The sequence below is a fragment of the Notechis scutatus genome, chromosome 3, assembly GCF_049901735.1.
Source record: "Notechis scutatus isolate UNSWTSFEM ecotype Mainland chromosome 3, rNotScu1.2, whole genome shotgun sequence".
In the NCBI taxonomy this organism is placed as follows: Eukaryota; Metazoa; Chordata; class Lepidosauria; order Squamata; family Elapidae; genus Notechis; species Notechis scutatus.
The window spans coordinates 111,145,031-111,159,672 of NC_142011.1; the positions used below are offsets into that span (position 1 = coordinate 111,145,031).

Here is a 14,642-nt window from a genome sequence, read left to right on the forward strand (position 1 = left end):
CAGGAAGGGAAAGGCAAAAAGGAAGAGCCATGGTGGCGCTTTGCAACGGCAGCAGCGGCACTGGAGCAGACCAGCCGTCTCTCTGTCTGACGGCCTCGGCTGAATCTCTGCCTCCCAGTGCGCTTGGTCCTCCGCCCGCAGGCTTCCCGGCCCCTTGCCAAGCGGGTTTTCCGCCCCAGCCCGGCAGGGCCCTCGCTGCCTTTCCCTCGCCTGGCCAGCCGGGCTCCTTGAGCAACCCGGCTGCCTCGTGCCGAGAAGCACGCTGCCAGGCAGGGGCCACGCGGCGCAGGGCAACACGCCACCGCCCGACCCTGGTGAGGGAAAGCAGCGAGTGCTCCCCGGGCGGCAGCCTCGGCCCCGCCACCAGGAAAGCGGCTGCCCAGCTCCAGAGCTGATCCACACCTGACCAGCTGGAAAGGAAGGGTGTGTGGCGTTGGTGTTGTGTGTGCGATTTCTTGGCGCGCGGCACAGGGTCTCTTTTGGCCGGCCCCGATTTTTTTTCAGAGGGGAATATCATGCCTGATCCTAGGAAACTTTGCAATTGCTTGCGAGTCTTAGGCACCTGCCAGTCCATAACTGCTCGCACCTTCACTGGATCCATCTCCAGCCTAGTGTTCGACACATGATATCCTAAGTAGTCCAACTGGGTCTGGTGGAACTCGCATTTGGACAACTTTATGTACAAATTTGCTGCCAACAGCTTTTCCAGAACACTGTGCACCAATTGGATGTGCTCATCCATGGTTTTGGTGTAAATCATTCAGATATACGAGTACTCATTTATATAAATGCTCATGCAAGACCTCATTAATTAATTGCATAAACACTGCCGGAGCTCCTTGCAGACCAAACAGCATTACTCTGAATTGATAACTTCCTAGGGAACAGTTGAAAGCAGTTTTGCACTCGTCCCCTTTCTTGATCCAGACCCAATAATATGCCTCCCTCAAGTCAACTTGGTGAAAATATGTCCCTAAGCCAAATGGGCCATCATGTCTTTTATGAGAGGGAGGGGGTACGTATTTTCAATGCACAACTCTGTAATGCTCCTGAAGTCCATATACAGCCTTAGAGTTCCATCTTTCTTTTCCCTGAATAGGACCGGGGCCACGATCTAGGATCTGGCCAGCTGGATGAATCCCCTAGCCAGGTTTTTCTCTATGTAGCACCGTAGTTCATCCATTTCCCATGGTGTCACTGAGTATATTTTTGGCTTTGGTAATTTGGCCCCTGGATGGATTTCTATGGTGCAGTCCGAAGGCTGATGTGTGGGAGGGACGTTGCACTCCCCTTCGCTGAATACATTTCCAAGGTCTCTATACACAGGGGGGTTGGCTGGATTCCCCATAGCCTTGGCCTGTGTTTTCACAGGCTCATGGTTCGAGGTGTCACTGGGACCCCATTTCAGGGGTTGCTCATGCTAAGGGAGTGGTTTTTTTTTTCCTCTCCTCAAGTACTAATATCCACCTTCCCACCAGATTGTCCAACCATACTAATCCCAATATCACTGATTCAGTCATTCTCAGAACAATGATGAATCAGATGAGTTCTCAATGCTGGGCCAATTCCAGTTTCACCAGCTCTGTTATATGGGTTGCAGGTGCCTTACCTAGCAATAGCACTTATATACCGTTTTATAGTGCTTTGCAGCCCTCTCTAAGCTGGCTAGCAACAAACCATCTACTTGCTCAAATCTCAAGGGCTGTGACATTTTCTTTGCCTTCGCTCTCAATTTTGCAGTGGTCGCCCAGCTAATGAGGCATCTGGTATACCTGAAATCTATTACAGCAGTGGTCGCCACCTGGTGGTCCGCAAGAAAATTTTGGTGGTCTGCAGAGAAATGTCACCCCCAGAGCAACCCCCAAAGCAATTAATCCATGGGAACACAAGGCTGCACCACCCACATGGCCCACGGGAACCCTCCCCGCCCACTCACTCCTTACCTGGCAAACCTGCCTGCTAAGTTACTATTTTTTCTTTTTTTTCTGACCATCAGCTGTTCTGCTGTGCTGAGAGATTTAGATTAGCTAGAAAGCAGGAAATCGTTGGATTTCTTGCTTTCTAGCTAACTTTTAGATCTTCAGCTTTGCTGTTAAGCAGAGCTGAACCTTCCTTAGGACTGAAGCGTCTATTATTCAGTGCAGGTAGCTGAGGACAGAAAGATAGATCTCTGAATGAATCTGTGATTCTGTGAGCAATTCAATCTGCCTGCCTGCTTTGCCTGATTTTGGGTAAAAGTTGCTCTTTTTAAAAAAATATTCAATATTTACATACATGGTGTGTTGTGAGTTAATGTTGTGAGTTTGCTTGCAAGCAAATTTTATGTGACAGACTCAGGTAGCTAACTGCAAAATCATAGATCTCTAAATTAATCTGTGATTCTGTGAGCAACTCAATCTGCCTTCCTGCTTTGCCTGATTTTGAGTAAAAGTTGCTCTTTTTTAAATAAAAAATTCAATATTTACATAAATATTTATGATATTTACATACAAGCCATGCCCAGCCAGTCACATGACCACCAAGCCACACCCACAAATTAGGCCACACCCAAGAACCAGTTGTTAAGAAATTTGAATCCCACCCCTGCCTGTGTGTGTGTGTGTGAGAGAGAGAGACAGAGATTAGATCAGATCTCTCTCTCTCTCTCTATCCCACCAATGTCAGCAAGCCACCATCAGTCAAAATTCATATTAGTGGTCCCCAGGATTTAAAATTATGAGTTTGGTGATCCCTGAGGTCCAAAGGTTTAGCGACCCCTGTGTTAGAGCCTTATAGGTACCATGTCTTTGCACCATAAGTACCACCAGAACAACAAAGGGGTGGATGGTATTACTTTACTATTGGGTCATTTTCATTGTCGTTGTCTTTGTCATAACTGGCTGGGTTGGGGTCCCTTCCACAGTCACTTCTCCATCATCCGCTGTTGGTACCAGGATAGCCGTCATAGCCTGCAGTGTACCCCTGGACTTCTCCGGGGTCTTCCGGGATGATTTTTTTGGTTTCACTATCCCTGGGGCCCCAGTCTTGATTTTCGGACTAGATGTCAGGCACTCAGGCACATGGTGGCCCGGTTGACCACAGCAGAAGCACAGGATGGGTGTCCTAGTAGATAGGTGTCTCTCTGGTGGAGGCACTCTTGAGGGGGGGTTGATGTTCATTGGTCTGTCTGGGAATTGCCTTGGTCTCGTAGTTACCTCCCCTTTTGGGCGATACTCCCGCAATTCAGCATCTAACTCAGTAACCGCTAGGTACCATGCTCCAAGCTGGGGGGGGGTAGGCCTCGATACGTACACGCCTGTCACAGTGTGGGATCAAGGCCCACTTTAGTGATGAGCTAACAGTCGTTCTGGCCAATCCTGCAACTTGCTGGCAATCCGGTGAAAGTCATCCATATAGTCTGCTTCGGGGCCGATCCTTTTGCCTCAACTCCAGGATTTCCCCTTCTGCCTGCTGTGCCCTGGTAGCATCCTTGAATCTCTCCCATAGTGCCTCCAAGAACAAGCCTCCATTTCCTTGTTCTTGGCCATGTTTGCTGTGGAGATCTCCCACCCATTAGGCAGCCTCACCCTCTAGCACAACTGTTACCACCATGACCATGGTCCATTGGGATGGATAGAGGTGGAGCGCGGGGAGCTGCTTGTTAGTTTTAAATGCAGGTTCATGTCAGAGTTCCAAGTAACACCTCCAACAGAATCAAAACTTGGAAGCAGGTATCTTCCTCAAAGTATAAATTTATTGGAGATGTCATATTAGCACAGCTGGGGAAAACCCAAACCTGAAATCCCCGCACTTTCCCCACCCAAATGGGAAATGGGAAAGATTACATTTTAGAGGATTGAAGGGAAAGTTGGAAAATATCTGAATAAGACTTTTGATCATTCTAAATTGACAGATTCTAATGAATGTTTAACGGCAAAATAGAGACATGGCAATGATTTTAATCATGTGTCATGAAGTTTGATTTCAGGTCTTACTAACTACATAGATCAGGGGTGGGCAATTAAATTTCCCAAGGGGCCAAATGAGAAACTGGGACTGTTGTGGAGGGCTACCTTGCCTGCTGCTGTCCCCATCCTGCTGCCCTGCCCTCCCCTGATGCTGCAAATACTAGAGGCAGGACAAGGACAGCTGACTGTCCAAATGAAGCCCCCCCCCCCCAGGCCATAAAATGCCCATGTCTGACATAGATAGACCAGGGTGAGATATGAAAGAAGTGATTGATAAAATATGTTTTAAATTAATTTGGAATTGAATTATTTTTCCCCTCTAGAGTATAACTTGGTCAGTTCTTATTCCAATTCTGATCCCATTCTTGAGGGGGGAGGAATATCTGAATGGTTCCAATGAGATAGTTTATCCTGCCAACAGAACTGGTGAAATTCAGCCCAGCCCAATATGGTATGAGGAAATTGGAAGCTCAATAGTAATGTCTTTGGAAATGTATCTATGTTCGCAAGATACTGCAAAGATTGCTGAATCACTCTGAAGCTGTGTTGAAACAAAACAACACACTGAGCAGATTATTTTTTCAAACCAAACAATAGTAATAGCTTATATACCACTTTATAATGCTTTACGCTACAGCCCTCAAAATGGTTTACAGAGTTAGCATATTGCCCCCAACAATTTGGGTCCTCATTTTACCCACCTCAGGAGGATGGAAGGCTGAGTGAACCTTGAGCCTGGTGGGATTCAATCTGCCAAATTGCAATAGGAGTGGCTTGCAGTACTGCACTCTAACTACTGCGCCACCTGAGGCTCCTGAAACAAGCTAAGACATTCATCTGAAAATATGGAAAAATGCCAGCTAAATCTGTCATCCATTGACCTCCATGCTAAGTTAGGGTTTAAAGAAGAAAAGTGTGTCTTAACTATAAATACACTGTCCACAAAATTTTGGGTTCTATTTTGAGTAGGGGGTTGTAGATTGTGCAGAGAACTATAGTTAAATTCAAGCAACCCCAAGAGTAACAGATTGTCAGCTCATGGAAGTCTGTGAGAAAAACATTGCCCACTTTTTAATTTCTGTACCCATTAAGCTCATACTTGAAGGGGATTTGTGTGTGTTTGAATGTATATCAAGTAAACAGTGATATGTGCTCTGAGAGATAGAGAGATTTTGTTTACCTGTGTGACCTGCTCTTTCAAGGCTTTCTTGGGCTATCACAAAAGGGCAGGCTGTCTCCTTCACAGATAAGTACTGCCATACAATCAAAACGTCACCAGGCTAAATAAACAAATTTAAATGTAAAAAAGCTAAAGGGCATCATGCAGACTTTTGATTTTTCAAAACAAGATTTATAAACATGGGTCTGTTACAATAATTGATGAGGTAAATATTTTTATTGTGACCAAAGAAATAGTTATAAAATTGTCAACAAATACAATAGGATTCGTCTTCAGGCTGAATGTTAAACAAAGTAGCAAAATGATAAGACAGAAATAAGAGCCATTATTGAAAATTCCCCAAACACTTTTAATGTCAGAAATACAGAAATGTATTAAGTATTATTTGAATTTAATATCTTAAAATGTAGCAATTTTTGGTGACTACATTAAGGTACAGAACTGATACGCAAGGTGGGCCTGTGTAACAGGTTTATACTAGCCTCCTTCCCAAGTTTATGCTTGAACTTTGCCTGTCAGTCATCTAGCTTGCTGAGTACAGTAGTTGTAACATACAGTTCTCACTAGAGGCCTTTCTTGGTGTTACGCATTTTTATCCTCTCTGGAAACTTAGATACAGGTAGTCCTTGACTTTATTGAGCCCAAACTTTCTGTTGCTAAACGAGATATTTGTTAAGTGAATTTTGTCCCATTTCACAACCTTTCTTTCCAGAATTGTTATGTGATTTGCTGCAGTTATTAAGTTAGTAACATAGTTGTTAAATGAATCTGGCTTCCCCATTGACTTTACTTGTCAAAAGATCACTAAAGATGATCACATGACCTTGTGACACTGCAACCATCATACATATGCCAAACGTTTCAATTTTTCATTACGTGACTATAGGGATGTTGCAGCAGTCATAAGTGTGTAAAACAGTCATGTCACTTTTTCAGTGCAGTTGTAACCTTGAATGGTCACTAAATGAACGGTTATAAATCGAGGACTCCCTGTATGCTATAAAAACATTTCAGGTGTACTATACACTGGGGTTGTTTTTGCCTTAAATTTAATTTCTGAATTAGGTCTCTCAGACCAACTGTTCTCATGACCTGATTTCACAGCCAGGTCCTCTTCCAAAACCTCAGTTGGCACTGCCAAGCCCCAGCAAGAAGAGAGAACCAGCAGCCAGTTCTAACTTGCCACCTTAGACATGGCAAGCATGGAACTCAGCAGGAACCTCTACTATCCAGCCTGCAAATAGGAGAAAGGCAGTGATGCATAGAATGCTTGAATATACCAAAGGCCTGCTAAATCTGGCAGGATTAATTGGAGAGAAAACTAAAGCAGATCAAGGTCAACTCTGCTTTGGTGGAGTCAGGGGTTGTTGCTATTGAGGAAGTGGCTTTGCCCCTAAAGGGCTGTTGGAACAGTGTTATTGTGAAGGCCTCAAGTTAGTTCCTCCTGGGAGAATTTCCTGTTTCCTGAAATTCTGACCTGGTGGTACTTGAATTATTTGCTCTTCAGCTTGTACATAGGTGATCTAATAAACAAATCTTATATGAATTTCAATCTAAGTATCTGAACTAAGTTAAACCTGGTATAAAGATAAATATTTCTTTTTGTGAAGGTCCTGAGAATAATGGAGCTCCGGACAAGTCTGAGGTTCATTCACACAGCTACTTTGCTCCTGTGCCAGTCAGGAGGAAGTCATTTAGCATAAATTCTGCTAGCCCACACCCATCAAACAGAGGACTGCTGCATTGCTTCCACCCACCCAGCTCCTCCCTGCAACATGGCAAGGGAAGTGTTTGGTAGTTTTCCCAGACTGAAACTGAAATAACACCAACTATAGGATAACTCATCAGGGCAAAATGCATGCTGAGATGTCACACAAGGCTCTACTCCTCCATGCAGTCTTTTTTTTTTCTTTTTCCCCTCTGCAAAAAACTTTCAACCTTTAAGCATACTAGATAGAAGAAAAAAGAGAGTTCATGGCCTTTAATTGGTTTCCACAGCCCAGCTGCAGCTGCAGCATAAGTGTTCTTGTCCTGCCTTAATAATGATCTCTTAACTATGCTTCCTAAAATAAATTAATAGCAAATAGAGAACAGATATTTGGGGTACCATCTTGCCGAACATCCTCCATAAGAGTAAACAGTGTTCTCAAATGTGGAACGTTATATTTTTGAGAATGCTCAGTAAAACAGCAAAGGTCTGCATAATATCCCATACTACTGTATGAATTGGGGGGGGAGGGGGGGAGAGAGGCTGGAGAGCCAGATTGGTATAGTAGTGGTTAGGGCACCAGGCTAGCAGCCAGGAACTGAGTTCTACTCCCACCTGAGGCATGAAAGCTGGCTGGCTGATCTTGGGCTAGTCCTTCTCTTTTAGCTCATGATGTCAGGCTTGGGCAACAAGCTGATCAGTTCCTAACATTACCAGTGGACCAACACTCACTCATTCACACACACACACATCTTAATTGAAATCCTTTTCTACACAAGTAAATAGATAAATAATTAATTTCAAAAATGAACATAATTTTATGCTATCATACCGTAAATTTCATGGGAAAAATTAAAATCCCAGAACATTATCCCACATCATCCAGCAGTATACATTCTTTTTATGAAGTTAAATAGCACCATTTGTACATTGCTAGAAACAATAATTTTAAAAAATGTTTAGAAAATTATAATTAGTAAGTTTTCTCTAGGAAGGGAACTGGACAGTAAGAAATGCATGAACAGTTCAAAATAGGGGCAGTAAGTTGGATGCCCTACATACTCCATTTAGTGTAGAGACTCCATTGTATTTTGACTTACAAGAAAAAAATTGCCCCATGAACTTCAGAGAAAAGTCACAACATTGGACTTGGCATTGTATAATTGCTAGGAAGAAAGGAAAAGTCTGTACAGTGTTCCTTACTGCCTTACTTGTACTTTTCTTTGTCTAGACAAATGGCCCATTTCCAGACAAATTACTTGGCTGGAGAATTCACCATTTCTATTTTTAGTAAGTTTCCTCCAGGGCTTAAAAGTGGCTTAGAGCTGTAATGAAAGCAAAATCACTACACAAGGGATAGGTATCCTCAAAATGATACAATCCAACTTAAATAGGTTTCTTGTTTTCTTCCCTATCCATTACTTCTATTCCTTAACCCAAACAAGAAATTACTTTGGAAGGACTCCTCACTTGTTCTTCTTCCACAGAACACAGATGTTGCCTACCAAGAGATGGTGCTCGACTCCACACACTGCCATTTCACTATGGTACTTCATCTCCAAAAAAGAAATGAGGCTCAATAATCCTCCCCCATTTTAATAAAGCAATCTCCCATACCAAGTGACTTTTCCCCCTTGTCTTGGCCAAGAGAGATCAACACATCAGTCAGCAGAGGGAATCAGATAGTTTAGATGAGCGCTTTGAATGCTTGAAAACCTTTATTTCATTAGAGTTCGAATTCCATAATTAATTTCCAAAGCAACAAGGATCTTGCACAGAGTATTCCAATCTTAAACTAATTAGACCTGTAAACATGAAGGTTGATGAAGCTCTTTCAAAAACTGAAGAACATGAAGTGATTCTAAAAGAAAACATCTTCATCATAAAGTCTCTCATTTGCAATCTATCTGATATTATATGACAGAGTAATGACTACATTTTGTTAAACACCAACTAATTGTAATGGAAAAGGAAACAAAGGCAATTTCAATTGTTAGAGAAGCTCTCTGGGTCCTAGATGAGATAACACCTGGATAACACCAAATGGATAACAGTTGGATGGTAAATGTCTATATAGATCCTCAGTCATCTAGGTCATGGTTGTCCCAAAGATGCTGTTTCAAGAGACAGCTGGACCTCCTGTTTTTTTTCTTTGAAGACATTTCACTTCTCATCCAAGAACCTTCTTCAGCTCTGAATGGATGGTGGATAATAGAAGGATTTATATACCTTGCAGACAGCTGATCATTTGCATTCTTTTAGAGAGTGGTTTGAGGTTTATCTGTGTTGTCAGAGTCACCTGAATAGTGTGCAGTAGTGTAGTGTTGAAAGGACTGTGTTGTATACTGGAGATAGATGATGTTGTATCCCTCCCCCTCTGTTGAGAGAGGGCTGTTCAATTTTGACATAGATGGTCTCTGACCCCTCTTTCAAACCAGCGGTCCTCTCTGTCCAAAATGTGACTTTGCTGTCTTCAAAAGAATGGGCTTTGCCTTTTAAATGCAGATGGGCTGCTGAATCTTGTCCTCATGGGTTTGTTCTCCTATGTTATGCCATGCGTTTATGAAGTGGTTGTTTTGTTTCCCCAATGTAGAAATCTGCACATGGCTCACTGCATTGTACTGCATATACCACATTGCTCAGTTTGTGTCAGGGTGTTTTATCCTTAGAATGGGCAAGTTTCTTCCTTAATGTATTCTTGGGTTTGAACTGTGCATGTATTTTGTATTGGCTAAAGATCCTCTTGAGCCAATATTCCTGCAATGTATGGAATGATGTCACTTTGTTTTATTGTTCTCTTTGCTGTCTGTTATGGAGGAGCTCCTGTAGGGTCTTTTTTGAGATTTGATGAAAGCCCATTTGGGATAGCCACATGTTCTGGGGACTTCCTTGATGTGTTTACATTCTTTCTTTCCCACCTTTGCTGGTAGGCAAGCCTTCAGTTTGGTGGTGTAGGGTTCTGGTGACTCCCATTTTGTGCTCCAGTGGGTAAATGTAAATATTGATCTGTGTGTGTGTTGGGGGGTGTTTGTAAATGTCAATGTTAAGGCTTCTGTCTTCCATAATGTGTACTGCATAGTCCAGGAAGGCTAGACTATTTTCCTTAACATCTTCCATGTGAATTTGATGTACAGGTGGTCCTCAAGGTATGATCTTAATGGAATCTGCCCATTAGGGTCCTAAGTCAAAAAATTCATCAAGTGAATCAGACTCAGTTTAACAAATTTTAAAATGACAATGTTCAGTTCGTTAATTGAATCAAATGGGTCATTACATGAATGAAAATCTAAGTTACTATTTCATCTGATTTGTTAACTGCCATCCAACGGAGACGCTTTCCCCATTGCTGCCCCCACCATCAGCTGTTCCCAGTGCAGCCTTCTCAGGAACTAATTTGCCTCCAAGCAGGCTCCCCAAGCTCTCAGCTTGCTGTTATTTTTTTTTTAAAATATCACTTGCTGCTATCAGCTTAAATGTCTCCAGGCAGCTGCCCAGACGGGGGTCAGGTGGGAGTGGGAATTTGCAGATCTCTTGGCTTCAGTCACTTAAAAAAAATCACTTGCTCCTACTAAGCTCAAGCCTCTTTAGGCAAGCAAGGGCTTTAAAAACGCTAGTCAATTCAAGCCTGTCTAGGCAGCCAGCCAAAGTGCAGGGTGAAGGGTGGGGGTGGGATTTATTGCTCTCGGCTTGAGTTGTGTTAAAAAAACACCTGCCACTAATTAGCTCAAGTGTCTCTAGGCAGAAGGAGATGGGGAAGGGATTTATAAAGCTCTCTGCTTGCAATAGTAACAGAGTTGGAAGGGACCTTGAGTTCATCTAGTCCAGAGGTCCCCAATTGGTGGTCTGCAAATGATTGGTGGTCCACAAGAAAATCTTGGTGGTCCGTGGCACATCCAGGTGGAGGAGCTGCTCCAGGATGACCAATGGGCCAGTCCTGTGACTAGAGCTCTGGATTATGGGACTGGCCAGACAGTTTAGCCCTTCCAGCAAATGAGGTAATGGCACTGCTATGGCAAGAGGGGATGGTGGTGGCAGTGCAGGTGGGCCAAAGCAACGGAGGTCGGCAACCTGCAGCTCTTTCTTCCCCCTGCTGTGGCTTCCTGTCAGCTGAACCTACCACTGGCTGGCCCTGCCCCTCACCCTCCCCTCCCATAACTCCTTGCCTGGCCTGAAAAGGGAAGGGCGGGAGATGGAGATTTGCTCCAGGGTGGGAGCAAAGCTTCATCTCTGGGTGGGTCTTGCAAGCGTTTCTTCTGGCCGTTGTTGGTGCTGCGCGACTGGGAGATGTGCGACTGCCTCTCCACCCCAAACACTGGCTGGCCCGGCTGAGAGAGATGAGAAAGAAAGAGAAAGAGAGAGAGAGATGAAAGAGATGAGAGAGAAAGAGATACAGAGAGAGAGATGAGATGAGAGAAAGAGAGATGAGAGAGAGAAAAAGATGAGAGAAAGAGATGAGAGAGAGAGATACTGAAAGAGAGATATGAGAAAAAGAGAGATATAGAGAAAGAGCGATGACAGAGAGAGAGAGAGAGAGAGAGAGAGAGAGATGAGAGATCCCGGTGTTTTGTTTTCTGTGGAAAATGGGTCCAAATGGCTCTTTGAGTGTTTATGGTTGCAGAAATAGGTGGCCAAGCTAAGTGCCTGAAGGAGCCCATCCCGTCACTGGGAGTCCAGGTGCTTCAGCAAGCAGCATGGTGGATTCATATTAGTGGTCCCCGGGATTTAAAATTATGAATTTAGTGTTCCCTTAGGTCTGAAAGGTTGGGGACCCCTGATCTAGTCTAACCCTGGTCTCACAAGACACCTATACCACAGTATTTCTGATAAATGCTTATCCAGTTAGAGCTGAAGAAGCTTCAGAAAGTTCTGTTGCCTCTTGAAAAGGTACCTTTGAGACAATTTGGATGGCAATATTGATTATATTCTGTCATTTTCTCAGCTGCTTGACTGCATAGTGACCTCCTAATTCAAATGAAAAAGGGGCTTTAAATGAGGGATTAGGAGATTAAGCCATAATTGTATAGAAGACATAGGCAAGGTTTTGGAGAGTATCTTGCTCCCACCACGGCCACTGTGAAGTAAGCAATAAAGGTTAGCAAGCTTAAGGCAGAGGAATACAACTCCCTCATTCCTGGCTCTGAGCAATGGGTGAGATGCAATGTGCATTTGGATTCAGAATCAGAGCTGGAAGGGATTTTGGAGTCAAGGCAGGACACATTATACCAGGGGTGTCAAACTCAATTTCATTGAGGGCCACATCAGGGTTGTGGTTGACCTTGGGAGGCTGGGTGGCCATGGCCAGCTTCCCCCCCTCCTTCTCATTCCCATCTCCCTCCCTTCCTTCCCTCCTTCTCATTCCCTTCCTTCTCCCTCCTCCCTTCCCTTTCCTGGGGTAGAAGGTGACTCCCACACACACACTTTAAAATGTGTCCTTTAATAAGAGCCAGAGAATACCCGCTTAGATACCTGCTGCTTGTTTTTTCCCAAAAGAAAAAGAGAAATTGCTGGCCCAGAACCGGCATCATAACTTTTTAAGAATTTGAAAATCTGTTCTTTTAATTTGGGGGTCTCACTTTTTGGGACAACCCCACCCCTACTTCTGTGCTCCTTTGTTTCAAAGAAAAAAAGAAATTGGAGAAAGGGAGAAGAGGGGGAGAAAAAAGCCACATACACAAACACAGAGAGGAAATGTATCCGAGTCAGAGAAGGGACTCTCACAAGCCCAAGTCACTGCCACCTCTACTCCCACCGCGTTTTCTTTTGAAGGAAGAAGCCTCCCAGCCTAGAAACGATGCTCCCAGAGCTGGAGAGCCATGCTGTGAAGTGAGGAAAAAGAGGAAGAAAACTTCATGACTTTAAAAACCCAGGGAGAAACACACCCCACCAGCCTCTTCCTCCCCAACATGGCTGCTTCTGCAGAGGCCAGCAGGCTCAGCACTGATTGCTGCTGGAGCCCCACCAGACGTTTGGAACTAAAGGAGATGAGCAATCAAGCAGGGAAGCCTGATCGCCATCAGGAGCGATGTCAGCCTTGGGCATTTAGCTTTTGGCTCTCCTTTTTCTTCCTTCCTTCCTTCCTTTCCCAAGAACAGCAGGAACTGCGCTTGGTTTGCGGGGACTGAGGTTTACTTTCCCTTTCTGCTGTTGCCCACTTCCCAGCCAAGGAATGCTGCTTCTTTTGCTGCCTCCCCCTCTCAAAAAAACCTTGCTATCTCCAGCTCCCTCTCTCCCTCACTTCTTTTCTCCCTTCTTCTCATTCCCATCTCATTCCTTCCTCTGTATTCAGGAAGGAACAAGGAGAGGGGGAGAGATTGGGGGTGCTGTTGGTGGCCATGCTTATGCAGCTGTAGTTTACCCATATGGGGCAGGGCGGGGGCGGTCCAAGTGAAAGGGAAGCTGCACAGGCTGCAAGGCTAGGCTGGCAAGCAGCCATGGAGGCACTGGTGGTGGCTGAGACGTTGATCTGTAACTGGATGGCAGCCATTCAGCCTGGAACACGGTGAGCCTTAGATCCATGGGCTGCTCTGGAGCCAGCTAGGGGCCGACCCCGCCACCTTGGCTCCACCCCCTGGGCATGCACACAGGAGTCGGCAAGCACCCAGTGGGCAGGGCCAAGGTGGCTAGGTGGCCCCACAGATCTAAGACTGCCTGTGTTCCGGCCATTAAGTTATAGATCAGCATCTGGCTGGCCTGGGCTGGGACTAAGGCACTGGGGGCCAGTCCTTTGCTGTCTCCAGGGCAGTTCCACGGGCCAGATCTAACCACATCTCATGCTGAATCTGGCCCGCAGGCCTTGAGTTTTACAGCCCTGTTCTAGAGAGTGGCTATCCTAACTTTCTTCTTCTTCCCATGATTCAGCTTACTCTGCTATCTCTTGTGTCACCCACCTCCTTGGAATGTATTTCCTTCTTCTTGGGAACCTGCTGCATTATTCTAGTCCATCATATTACCTCTCCTTTGTAGGCACATTCCATCACACATCTTTTTCTTGATATTTTAATTGGCCATGGCAGCATCTTACTCATATATATTCATAACATTTAATACATGTAATGATTTATTGCATTATAATGAATAACGTTCTCTTATTCGTATAACATATTGGGTTGAATGCAAAGAATGTAATTGGGGAAATGTATGCAGATACAGACTCACACCTATCATTTCTGTGCAGTGGTGAGATTCAATTTTTTTTTTTTTTACTACTGATTCTGTAGGCATGGCTTGGTGGGCGTGGCAGGGGAAGGATACTCTAAAATCTCCAGTCAGAGATGGTATTTGCCAGTTCTCCGAACTACTCAAAATTTCCATTACCGGTTCTCCAAAACTGGTCAGAACCTGCTGAATACCATCTCTGCTGTGCAGGTAACTTCATTTTGGAATCCATAGTTGTAATTGCAGAAGTGGTTCCTAAAGGATATTTGAAAGATTTCTGTGGCTATTCTTTCTTGTCAACAACCATTAGTGCATAGCATTTCTTTCTTATTCTTTCTGGTCATGGCCCAGTTCTCTCTGGTCCTATAAATGCACACCTGGGCCAGAACAATGAGTCAATACAATATATTTTGCCTTCTAAAATACATGTTTTATGAGAGGAGTTGAGAAAGTGCTGTGAATAGAAAAAAAATTAATTTGAAGCTTCAAAATTGTCTAATTAAACCAGATGTTAGATTGCGGTATAGAACAGAAGAAGAGGTATCTCACAAATACATTTAAGATGCTGATCAAGAGATACAGAGCTTTTTCCTTCTCCCAAGTATAAGGGAAAAGGAGAAAAGAGGTGATTGCTTCAAGTTAAGTTGAACAT

General features: G+C 44.2%; 1 protein-coding gene across 2 annotated transcripts in view; it reads left to right on the top strand.

Annotated features, from left to right (window-relative positions):
• TMEM121 (transmembrane protein 121) overlaps positions 1-14,642 on the top strand; it is a 68,278-nt gene that overhangs the window by 49,587 nt on the left and 4,049 nt on the right. The gene's annotated exons all lie outside the window — the stretch shown is intronic.